The 12027-nt window shown below is 39.9% G+C and overlaps 2 protein-coding genes across 3 annotated transcripts in view; both read left to right on the top strand.

Moving 5' to 3' along the window:
- spata5 (spermatogenesis associated 5) overlaps positions 1-6619 on the top strand; it is a 96635-nt gene extending 90016 nt beyond the window's left edge. For both annotated transcript variants that reach the window (XM_087129961.1, XM_087129959.1), the window contains exon 21: positions 283-6619. The gene's annotated coding sequence lies outside the window, so the exon portion shown is untranslated. The remainder of the gene's footprint in view (positions 1-282) is intronic.
- Positions 1-12027, top strand: part of LOC110976834 (nucleoside diphosphate-linked moiety X motif 6-like) — a 70047-nt gene that overhangs the window by 2550 nt on the left and 55470 nt on the right. The window lies entirely within an intron of this gene.

The raw sequence follows: 12027 nt of genomic DNA, 5'->3' as shown, positions 1-12027 counted from the left end.
GTAGGCTGTTTTAAAACTGTTGGTCACATTCCTTTATACTCTCTATAGTAATAGCCTAATTTCAAGCAATATGTCATTGAAAAAACATGTCTCTGTGGCACACAAGTGTTCAATCATGTCTGTTCTTCATGGTTTAGATTGGAGAAAACAATTTTATAGACTTGCACTGTCCCCATATCCAGTCTTTTTTGTTACATATCTGTTAATACCCTTTCGGCAAAAACGTTGTCCTATATTGTGGGCAATGGAGTCAGCTGAAGTGTTTTGTCTTGTTCTTTGTAGGTGTGTACAACACATCAACACCACATTGTAATTACGACACACTCTGGAAATGAACCCTCCCGACCCTGCCCAAGTGATTTTTATTAATGCATTCCCTGCGTCTCTGCGCAGGATGCCAAGTAAGACTTTTAATGATTAATTAAAGCTAAAAAAATAGAAGGGGGGGGGGACATTGTGAGACATGCCAGAAGAGCATTGCATGTTTTTCTACAACTTATTTGTGGAGTGCATTTTGTGCTGGGGTCACAACAAATATGTTGCAGGCAAATGGGCAGAGTTGTCAACTTCATGTGTGACAGTGAATGCCATTGGAAGAGTGCAAAAAAGCTGAAGTTTTCCTGTGGTTTTGCCAAAGCTTTAGCTTTGATTGTTTTTTTTCCTGCCATGTACTTCAGAGTTCCATAATAATGGGAAATTGAGAAAATGAAGCTGAAACCACAAAGCACTCCTGACAGCTTTGGCTCTGATGTTTGACATAAGTAGGGTAGAGGAAGGATTCATCATACATCTGAAGAGGGGGAGAATGACATGGAGTGAAAGGAGGCTGGGGGAGAGGTAGTTGTTAAATGCAGTCAGTCAACCCAACAATAGGCAGTATATGAATTGGCTCCATCCCCACGTTTGTTTTTGTTGCATGCCCATAATGTAAACTCCCCAGCTTTTTCCCTTTTGTCATGCTGGAATGACACTGAGTAGCACAGGCTCCAGCAACTTCAAGGCATTTTAATACAGAGGTGTGGGGCCCCTGTTAATGTCAACTGGCGGATGGTAATATATTTTCAAAAGCCTGGCGCCAAGGGCACATGGTTTGGCCTTTGTGGTAGTAGGTGATGGCACATCTTTCAAAATGTTTAGAAGTTTCTGCAAGTTGGACCATGAGTTCTTGCATTTTGAATGGCATTGCCTTTTTGAAGGAGACAATGGCTGGTCCCCTAAAGATTGGCAGCGGCTCACTAAAGTGCCCAGGCTCATAGATACACCTAGAGTTGTTTCTCTCTTTAAAATTGCTTTAGGAAAGAGGAAGTAGGAAGAGAAAATAAACATGTAATAAGTCAGTCAAATGTAGTCTTCATGTCCAGTATTTGTATAGTTTTGGGCAGTCCTAGAGGGGAAGAACACATGTTTTGAGCATTCTGAAAATGTTGCCAAAATTGTTATTTTTCTTTGATTTTGATATCTGTAACTAGAACTTGTAACAGATTTAGATGTCTACCAGTGGCTTCTGAAAGGGTAAAGTTCAAGTTGATAAAGAATCCCATTTTCACGTGATATTTGGTATGCGGCATACGGTACATTTATCAGACAGGAAGCCTGGTATGAGCAAACCACCACACTCATGTTACCTGCCACCGGGCCCAGCGGTGCACCTGACAAAGTGACCCAGGTGGAATTCTTGATCGCTAATACCCCTAAACAAAATAAAGAACAGGGCAATTTGATATTATTTGTCATATTTAGGAAACCATATATCTTGGCCAAGATATCGCAGACCCTGACGCTTCCCGATCCCACCGCCACCACCACCACCGCTGCTGCCAACAACCAACCAACTGGGGTTGTTGCGCTGACAACCCTGGGCCAGCACAAATCAGTCACTGCACCACATGGTGGGGGCATGTGGCCAAGGCTGGGAAACCAGGGACGGTGTGATCTTTTCCCCCAATAAAATAAAGGAGTGACCCAATTTTGTCTCACACTTGTATTCTGTCCTCTCACAGTGGGTCAAGTAATTCAATTTGGTCCCAAACTTTTTGAGAACAGCTGGACAGAAAGAAGTTGAAAAGACTGCAAGACTGTCTTTTGTTAAGTCACTCACTAAAATGTATTTGTTTGCACATTGTCTGGAGGATACATGCAGGTGTTAGCAGTGTCAAACTTACACCTCATTATTATTCCATTATGACTTGCAGGAAGACAAATTGGCATCACAAAGCAGCATTGAATAGTTCTTGATAAATGCATAGAGCTAGCTCCGTGATAAATGTAAACAGATATAAATTCTCTTCACCTTTTTTCAAACTATTCCGAAAAAAAAAACAGTTCCACTTGTTCCACCAGCTTGCGTGCACATGTATACCAGGTGATCAACAACACAAGTGTGACACAAAGATACATGTTCAAAGCAAAAGTTAGAATTGATCATGTTCACTGTGGCTGCATTTAGTTGTAATATGTAACTTTTTTTGCATCCCTGTCTTTGAGCTACATTTAACGACACAGCTTTTGAAGTTACAAGAAAATGCTTTAAATGTCAGGGTTCCATACTTTTGGCAGTTTGGAATCAGCAAAGTGGACTGATTGTGAACCAGTTTTAGTGGGTTCGTAGGAAAGAATTTATATAAATTATTGGCATTACCAGGGCAGCTCTTCCACCAGGGCAAACATCTTTGTAGATTTCATTAAAGAGATTCACAGCAGGAAGGTTTGCTCATTGTGAGTAAAGCGTTTTTTCAACCATTTTCCATTCACTGTGCGTTATTATTACCACATTGTTGCAGATTGAGCACCTTGTCTACTTTTTTGGAGCCTATTATGATTATTATTTGGACTGTTATACATATTAGAATATTGCTGGTAGATTTTTCTGGTTCAAAACGACTCTGCAGTTAATCATGCCAGCTGGGATCAGGGTAAAGATCAGTGGTTACAGAAGTGCAGTGGGCAAACAAACAACAACCACAGTGTCTGCTGTGTGAAAACACAAGGTTCCGGAAATGTGGCTTAATAGGATCATCTCAAAGTTCATTTTTTTTTCAGGCCCTATCCAATGAATTTATGAAGTAGGATTGCATGCACTTGCAGTTTCATAGTCGCACGGATGGAAACACAATTCATTTGAGCTTGGTTTCCCAGTGGACTTTCTCAAAATTTCTTTAAAAATGGTTGTGTAACCAACCAATGTAAAGTGTTTATTTCTGACTTGGTTCCTATAGTAGGACTAATGAAGGAATACATTGAAAAATACATTCTGATGGTTTGGTTTCTATAAGTGCATTTTTTTCTGTGCATCTAGTATGTTCTGATCAAAATCAAGAGGTTTTGGAAATTATCTTCTTGAGGAACACGCACAAAAATCAGTATCCCTGGAAGGTACAAGACTGTGGCATTATTACATACATGTAGCACAGTTTTTCACACTTTTGACTTTCTGAGCTAAAAATTGTAGTAATGCCGGGAGAATGATTGCTTCTAGTTCAGAAATCTGAAACGTGCTGTGGAGAAATCACATAATTATTGTTTTAGGGCTCTCAGTGTATAGACGTGTTCACACTGGACTTTTTTTGGTCCAACTTACTGAGACGATTGTCGTGGTATGGGATGTGGCGAATATTTCCTGTAAATCTTTTCCCCTTTTGGTCGTCTATTAGGACGAAAATAAATGCAGAAAGGTCATGCAAAGCGCCCTCATAAGTCAATGCGTTGCCAGCTCGGTTAGTTTTCCCATGATATGGGGTAAATTTCCCTGTGTTGAAAGTCCAACTGTGGACAGTGGTCGAGTTTGACCATTTTTTCTTTGACCATCAGCTCAGTAAAACCCATGGAAAAAAGTCCAGTGTGAACACGACTTGTGGTTTATGGGTTTTCTCTGTAGAACCATGGATTGTAGCTCTATGGTAGAACCATCCATACCTATTATAAGACCTACATGTATTTATAGCAAGTGACATCATTCTATTTGTGGCTTTATGATCTCACTGCCGGATCCCTTCAATTAGCTTAGAGATAGATTCCATTACAAGGGTCTGTATGGTTAGACCATTGAGCCAGTCCTCTGAGGAAGTGTCCATTGGTAATCGGGATGAGGAATTTCCCTGTCTTTAGGGCCTATGTGTCATTGAGAGAAACATGATCCATATTTGTGCATGATAATGGGCCGCACACTTGTGTGTTGACTTTAATAGGTGACATAGGCCATTCAGGAATGTACAATCTACATTAAGGTAACCGTTGTTAAGTATGTATGTATATACAGGTATATGCCTGGCTGATGGTCTAGGGTCTGTTGAGTGAGGCAGTGGTAACACCATCTTTAATATAAAAACCAAACAAAAGTGATATAAATTAATGAACTGCAAAGTGTATGATTTGTTTTTGAGGACGAAGTAGCATGATGCCAGCTGCATTTTCTAAGCACGTGATTAGGTTCTTAAAGTCCTACAATACATCATTTACATGTATTTACACGTGTATTGGTGAGTTGTCATTAACAGGCAGACTTAATTTACATGTAACTTCTTAAAAATGTAATTCTCAGTGTTGTCATCCATCCCATTACACTATATGAAACACATTGTACTGAATTTCCTCTGAGAGAGTAGCATGGACAAAGGTAAAAAGAACATAAGGAGATATTTGTCAAAAATGTTGCTGCAGAGATTCAGAGAAATGAATACATCATGCACACAATTATGAATGTAAAAGGCATTAGTGGAGAAACCAGCGTGTCAAGCAAATGTGTTCCATTTGTTCACAATATGCTGTGGTACTCCAGGGCTCCATATAGGACTGGATACAGAAATTTTAGCCTATTCCACCTTAAAAATTTGTAAGTCACTCAGGCATTGAAAGAGAAATGTGAGGTACAGTGTCAAAATAAGGGCATTTATCTGGAGAAGGGAAAAGAATGGTAAATCAATTTAATTTTATTTTCATTTAAATTTTAAGTGTGAAGAGGGTGCAAATTGATTTACTTTTTTTGAGGGGTGGAGTGTTGATTCAAAGGAGATGGAGAGTTTCATTATTTAGAGATCATCATTTTATTTCAAAATAGTTTATCAGGTCCCCATTTCCAAAAGCCACAATCCCAAAGCCCTGTTGTTAAAATTAAAGTTGCCCTCTCCATGTCTCCCCGCCATAGGAAGATTCAATTGTCATTTCAAAGTTTTGCCTCCCAGATTTCAAAATAGGTTAGACTTGACTTTTTCATCCCCAGGACAGTTCCACTATTCCCCTGGGACCCTTCCTTCCTGATAATTAGTAGCAGGAATCATCAGAGTAGATGTGGGCTCCTGACCTCTTGCAGGTTTCCCATTTGAAAACATGCCTTTATTTGTTCAGAAGGAGCACCCTGTTTCCTCCTGGTGAGGACACCTGGGGGGGGGAACAAACAAGCTCATTGGACAACAACCCAATTAAGTCATTAGTTTAGCAGCAGCACTGGCCCTGGGTGTGAGTGACAGACCCCAACAGGTGTCCTGTTTAAGCAGTAATTAATCTGACACCTTTTTGGAAATGTACAATTACAGGGAGTTATTGGCAATATCCTGACCAATTAGCATTTAATGCACACCTTTCAACAAGTTTTGTGGAAGGTGCCAGGCAATTTGTACATGGGGGGAGGGTTGCCAGTCCACAGGGACTTCAAGTTGTACAGTCCGCAGGGACTTCAATTTGTACCTTTTGCTCTGAAACATCTGTTGTTTAGTCTCATTGTCGTCACCAGGGACCAGGCAGCCATTCTGAATGTTTTCTAGAGTTTGGTTAGAAAAAGGATGGCCTCTTCGATAGCTTGAAACAAGGATCAACAGTGCCCCCTATTTTAATTATGAAGTGATCAGAAAACATTCTAAAATGGAAGTTCTATAATGGTGTAACCAGTGGTTTGTCAAAATTTGTTTCAACTGTCATTATGAATCACCTGAATCACTTGCAGTTGATCCATTGGTGACATTCCTGGGCTGCAGCATAAATCTGTCAATATACACCCATGTTCCAAATTGCTTGCACATCGTAGACTCCTGGCATGGGCCAACTCTGCTTAAGACTGTGAAGGGAAACACAAAGGATTTGGGACGACACAAAGTGAAATGATGTGACTGAACAACTTGATCACCTTGCTGAGCTTAACTTGTTAATCTTGGTGCAGTTTAAATGTAATCAGGGCAATTGTTGTCTTTACACGTGTACCTGTCAGATGTTGCAGTATAATGCAAGTTATTTAATGAGGAAGACAGCTCAGCTTTCTTTGATTAAAAGGAAGTACAATATGAAGACCTCCATGATGGCAAAATCATTGTTCAGTCAACTGTAGACAAGAAGTGGACGTTGACTTTGCTTTTTTTGTGAAAAATAGGCTTACTAGACACGGTGGTGTCACCATTTCAAAGAATCGTCCAGGGTGATGTGATCCTGTGTGGACCAAGTTTGCATGTTGGAAGTACACCTTGTGATACTAAAATTCATTATTCCCCTCAGGTGTTTAGATTGTTGGTTGATTGTTGAAGCTTTATTTGTTTGTTTATTTGCCATTATCCTTTGCTTCCTTCCTGCCTGCCACCTTTGGGATTATAAAGGACTCTGCTGCTTCCTGTTCAAATAAATAATGGGAGTTCCTGATGATTTGTGTTTTATATAGTTCGTTTGTTTGTGTAGTCATTGTGTACACAGTACCTCAGTGCCATAAATTTGGTTTCATGTTGACTTGGAATTTCATTTTTGGAGCACGTGGAAAAAATCTTGTCTGCTCGTTGAATTGCAAAGTGTAATTTAGCATTATGCTACATACTGTACATACACACTCATGTAATTGTGGAGGATCACGGCGAAAGACTTCTGACCCAACTAAGAACGTGTGACCATGAGTACATCATACTATAGTTAAGAAACTATATTACAGGAAACTAACGTGTGTTTACCATAAATCTCACATTCACATCCTTCAATTTCTACATGTAGGATTTACACTGTTATACCCGAGGTACCAGTACCCTGGGTAGCGCAGGTGTTCTCATTACTCTTTTTCCACCCCGGGTTAAGAGAACAAATTTGACCGTTACCCTGGGGTTCGTTAACCCTGCCAGCGACCAAGGTTAAGGATGGCAGTCTCAACGTTAATGGCCAAACCTGGGTTAGTGCTGAAGTGGGAAACTAAGTAGGGCTAAGCATTTCACAAGCAATCTCAGGGTTAACAGACAATGAGCATTGCATAATCTGTAGTCAAAAGTTAAATTTATGGCTCGAAACATTGCTGCTATACATTTGTGTACGTACAGGGATGTAGGCCTATCAGCAGAGTGACCAATACGCTTCCATGTCCTCTAACAGCATTTTGGATCTGGACTGTGATGGCTCTTTCTGAAACTGGATGGCTTACTGTTTTTGTTTTTGAAAGTTTTAGCTCATAAATAAGCTAAATAGTGCCATTGTAAAATCAAATGAGGTACCAAAGGGCTAAAAGTAAAATTAAAGTTTTGATTTAAACTAAACACTTAACTCTTACAATCAGGAATTTAGTTTGGAAATGAAGCCTATAAGCTGAAACATAATTGAGTTTTGGCAAATTGCCATGTGCAGTGCTGGTACTGATGTGTAACATGCTGACAGTTGTCTGTGTCAGTTCATAGAACACTTTTGCAAAAACAATTGACCAATTAATTTGACTGTGCACGTATGGTTAATTTTGTGCACCAAGGGCCAGACATTTGGAGTGTGAAAAGTCTGGACAAAGCATTGTGGGACCAGCTTACGAGCTCCGATTTCCGGTCCAAAAAGTTGGGCTGTGTGAGTACCTACTTGAAGTGCGAAACTGCACCACATTAACCTGAGGCAAGCTTAACCTGGGTGTACCAAGACTCTGGGTTGATGAAAATAATGGGAACGGAACTCAGGGTTAACAAACCCCAGGGTAAGAAAAGCTTAACCTGGGTCAGCAAATCTCTGAGTTAAGCAGTTTGTAGTGGGAAAAGGGTATTACAAGTTTACATCCTAGCTACTTTGCATGTGACTTGTTCTATGAAAGTTTCAAGGACTGTAACATATAATCCTTTGGTCCATACACAGATTTTTAAAACACAAGCAAGCCTTTTCTACACTTTGGTTTCAGTCAAAACATGAGTACTTAAACTTGCTTAATAACCCTGACACATCTTTAACTCCTCCTTAAATATAGTCTTGTTGAACACTCAGTGCTTCAACTTAAGATGAAGACAGTTCAAGATAGGAGACTCAATTTTGCCATACTTAGGTATTTTGTTTTTGGTCCAAAACAAAATTCTGTTGTTGCTGGTGAATTCTCAGGTCTAGATTTACATACAAAAGGTCAGCATGTCCTTTTTTTCTGGTAAATTTCACGGTTTCTGGTAGTAAAATGGGTAATGGTCTACTTCAATGGATGTTGATAAATCTTGTCCTGGTCTGCTTTGACCTTTGTGCATATATACATGTATACTGTCTGTTCCCCTTTCACTCTTATCCTCAATTTCCAAAGGATTAGCTGTGATTTTACCCCAGGTATTTAACCTAATCCCTGAATAGCTTCAGACAGGACTTGAATTGAGCTAATCCCCCCTCCCACCTTGCCCCAATCAAGTAAAATCCCAGTTTAAACACATTAAAGTCTGCTGTATGAGGTCAGAAGTGTTGGACCAAATGTACTGTACATGCTCACATAATGAGATTTTAGAAGCATGAGCATGCACACATGCATTACCTAAACTGAATAATTGATTTAAATTTTATGTTGTATTGCCGATGCATAACCTCTTAGTTGTACTGGTAGTGTGTTCAAGTTCCATAAGTGTCTCATTCTGTCTCATTCCTTTTTAATTTTTCTTCAGATGGAGTTCATTTATGCAACACCCACTATCTTCTTCCTTCCCCGAGGACCTGATTCGAGTTTTTTCTTTCCTACTATAAAAATAACAAATAGTGCCAGTAGTGCGTTGGCGTCTTGGTGCAATAAAAATTAATGTTTTGTTCCCCTGCTACTTCATGCATGGTAGGAAACTCACTACGGCGAGTGAAACAGCTCCCCCTCCACTCTCTAGCCCTTTCTCATTGCCCTCCTCCCATGCTCCACAATGCTGATTTCTGCTTCAGTGACGACCAGTGCAACAGGATTAGATTTGGAACTAATCACCTGAGTCAGGCTGTGTTCCCAACAACAAAGCCAGTGGGCTGGCTATTCACAGGACTTCCGATTTCATTGGCAGTTTTCCCAGGGTTGCTCAACCAAAAAGAGAGAGAGAGAAACATAAAAAAAGAACCCTGGCACTTTCCAGTGTGGTTTGCATTTCTTGGACTGCTTCCTGACACTGCTCTGGTTGGATTGAATAAAACCCTGCTATGGATGCAACTGACCTGAAAACGCTATCAGAATTTCTCTATCGCTTGTTATACCAGGTAACACTTCTCCCACTCACAATTAATACACTGTGTTTCACTTAGGTCCCATTTCACTGGTAAACATCCTTTCATTTCTTTGGTGTTATCTGTGACAGAAAGAGAGAATTCAAAAAGAAACTCTGATACTGATGGAAGAAATGTGCACAAAATCTCTTATTCAGACCACAATACCCTGGATACATGTAGCTTCCGCGTGTCCTTCAATGTTCCAGCTCAGTGCTTTACTTCACATCACAAGCCCCATGCCATCAAAATGTAATCTGCACCCACAGCCTCTGACCTTCCCGGCACCACAACAAATTTCGGTCTTAAGTTGTAATTACTTCTCATTTAATTTCCAATTTTTATTCATCAACTGGGACTGAATATAATTCGGGTGACATGCCACAGGTATCACTTGCACTCAGTTTTGGCTCCATAGCATCCAAGTTAATGACACTTGGGGAGAAAGGGACATAAAACAAAGAATAATTGCTTCAGCAGATCTGCCATCCCCTGGACCTTATTATAAAGGTCTTCAGCCAAGGTATGGGGGAGGTGCAAGGCACTTTCACAAGAAGGGATGTGTTTTTCCATTAGCCCAGTGTACAGATCTTGGGCCAAGTCAGGGACTTAGTGCCTTGTAAGTGGTTTATTGTATTGTACTAAAAACTGAGAAGTATACTTACATCGGAATGGAGAGATAAACCGTTATTCAAAACAAATTCACTAATTCATGACCCTTTCAATCACAATGCTAGCATTCCACTACATTTCTGAGTTCTTTGACCCCAGTTTTTCACCTAATTTGCACCTGTTTGGAAATTGTCATTTAATCAGAGGGTTCTGTCAGATGTCAATTTGTAGGACCCCATGCATTCAGATTGGACAGCTTGAGCTAGAATCCTTCAGCTAATTAACTACACTTGCAGCAGACATGCTGGGAGAAGTGAGAAGAGAGGAAGTATGCAAGGGATGGAGCCCACAGGTGGCTCTCAGTTTGTTGTTTTTTATTTTTGTTTGTGTGTTGTTTTTAATGAGCTATGTCTGCCAATGTTGGTTCCTATTCCTGTCTTCTTTCTCAATGGCTTATGGATTAAAGCCCTGGCCGCACCAGACATTTTTGGTCCAGCGTACTGAGATGATGGTTACTTTTCCGATTTTAAGTCCAGTGTGGACATCCCAGAAAGTTGTCCTCTCAGTAACTTTTACAGAGCTGCACAGTCATTTTGCCAGCCAACTTCTGCCCAGGAAAAATTCCTGAGACGCTTTTTCCGAGATGGAAAGTCCAGTGTGGACAGCACAAATTGGTAAAAGTGGTCCAGTAGAGTAGAGCCTACATCCAGCCCGAGCGCAACACTCCCCCAACAGCATGTTTCATACATGGAAACTAACATACTGCACTTGCTTGGGTTGGACATTTTGCTGTGGTGTGCCATGTGGGGAATATTTACTGTAAATTTGTTCCTCTTCTGCTCCCAATCATAGCAGAAATTATCATTGACACTGTTGGAAGATTAAGTAGTGTTAAGAGTGTACCATTTCCAGATGATGGTGAGGACGGTAACGTGTCTATAAGGATGAAAAAAAATGCAGAAAGGTTATGCAAAGTGCCCTCATAAGTCATTGCACTGCCAGCTGGGTTACTTCTCCCGAAGTCTCAGTAAAAATGTTTCCATGTTGAAAATCCAAGTGCGAACAGTGGTCACATTTGACCATTTTTTATTTGACTATTGGCTCAGTAAAACCCTCGGAAATGTCCAGTGCAATCACAGCTTTTGGCCCATGTCATTTCATTTATAAGCTCAGAACTGGCAATGAGACGTATTAATCACATCATTTTGGTGAGCAGAAATCTTTTGTATTCATCAAGCAATTCAGTGATATTACAGTACACGAAGCTTCATTCTTTCTTCTTGTGTTGCACACATCCCAATGCCTATCTTTTTCCCCTAGTGGTCTGTGCATTTCAATTAATATTATAAGGTTGTAAGGGAAAGATTCAAAGAGGCACAAGAATGCTCTATTCATTGCAGTGATCCAGGGGACACAGCATTTCTATCGATTGAGGAAAACGTGATTGAAAAAGTCACATTAGAAAAAATTTTATAATATCCTCCCTCAGGGGCTGATTTGATTCAAATAATTCACACCTCGAATATTCAACCTTCAGTTCAATCTGAATATCTGAATATTCATTTGTTCCGACTGGCAGATTGTTGGTGAAGAAACTACATACAAAATAAGTTACAATAACACACACAGTTAATTATAATCACTATAATTGCTTCTCGCATCTGAGAGTATCTCCAGCCATGATATAGCAAGATATAAAAAGACAAAGTATACGTCTTGTCCTGTTGAAAATTTCTATTCCTTTTACATTTTTTTAATGAATCATTTTCTTTTGAATCGTAAGCTTTCTGTTGTTTTTCAGTTGAATCTGCTTGAAATAAGCCTCCATAGTGCAACTTTTCTCATTCAAAACAAGAAAAATCTCCCTTTCTTTTCATGAATTTTGCATTCGAATATTCACATTAAAAAAATAATATTTGAATATTCAATAATGGATCGGATATACGGTACAGCCCTACTCGGGTCCGAGATCTGCTTCTGTGCACTCAATTTAATGAGGGACATCCG

The sequence above is a fragment of the Acanthaster planci genome, linkage group LG02 (genome assembly GCF_054643075.1).
Source record: "Acanthaster planci isolate LZ-2023a linkage group LG02, COTS_SCS, whole genome shotgun sequence".
NCBI classification, from domain to species: Eukaryota; Metazoa; Echinodermata; class Asteroidea; order Valvatida; family Acanthasteridae; genus Acanthaster; species Acanthaster planci.
The sequence above is the reverse complement of the archived record's forward strand: the minus strand, read 5'-3'. Positions and strand labels throughout refer to the sequence as shown.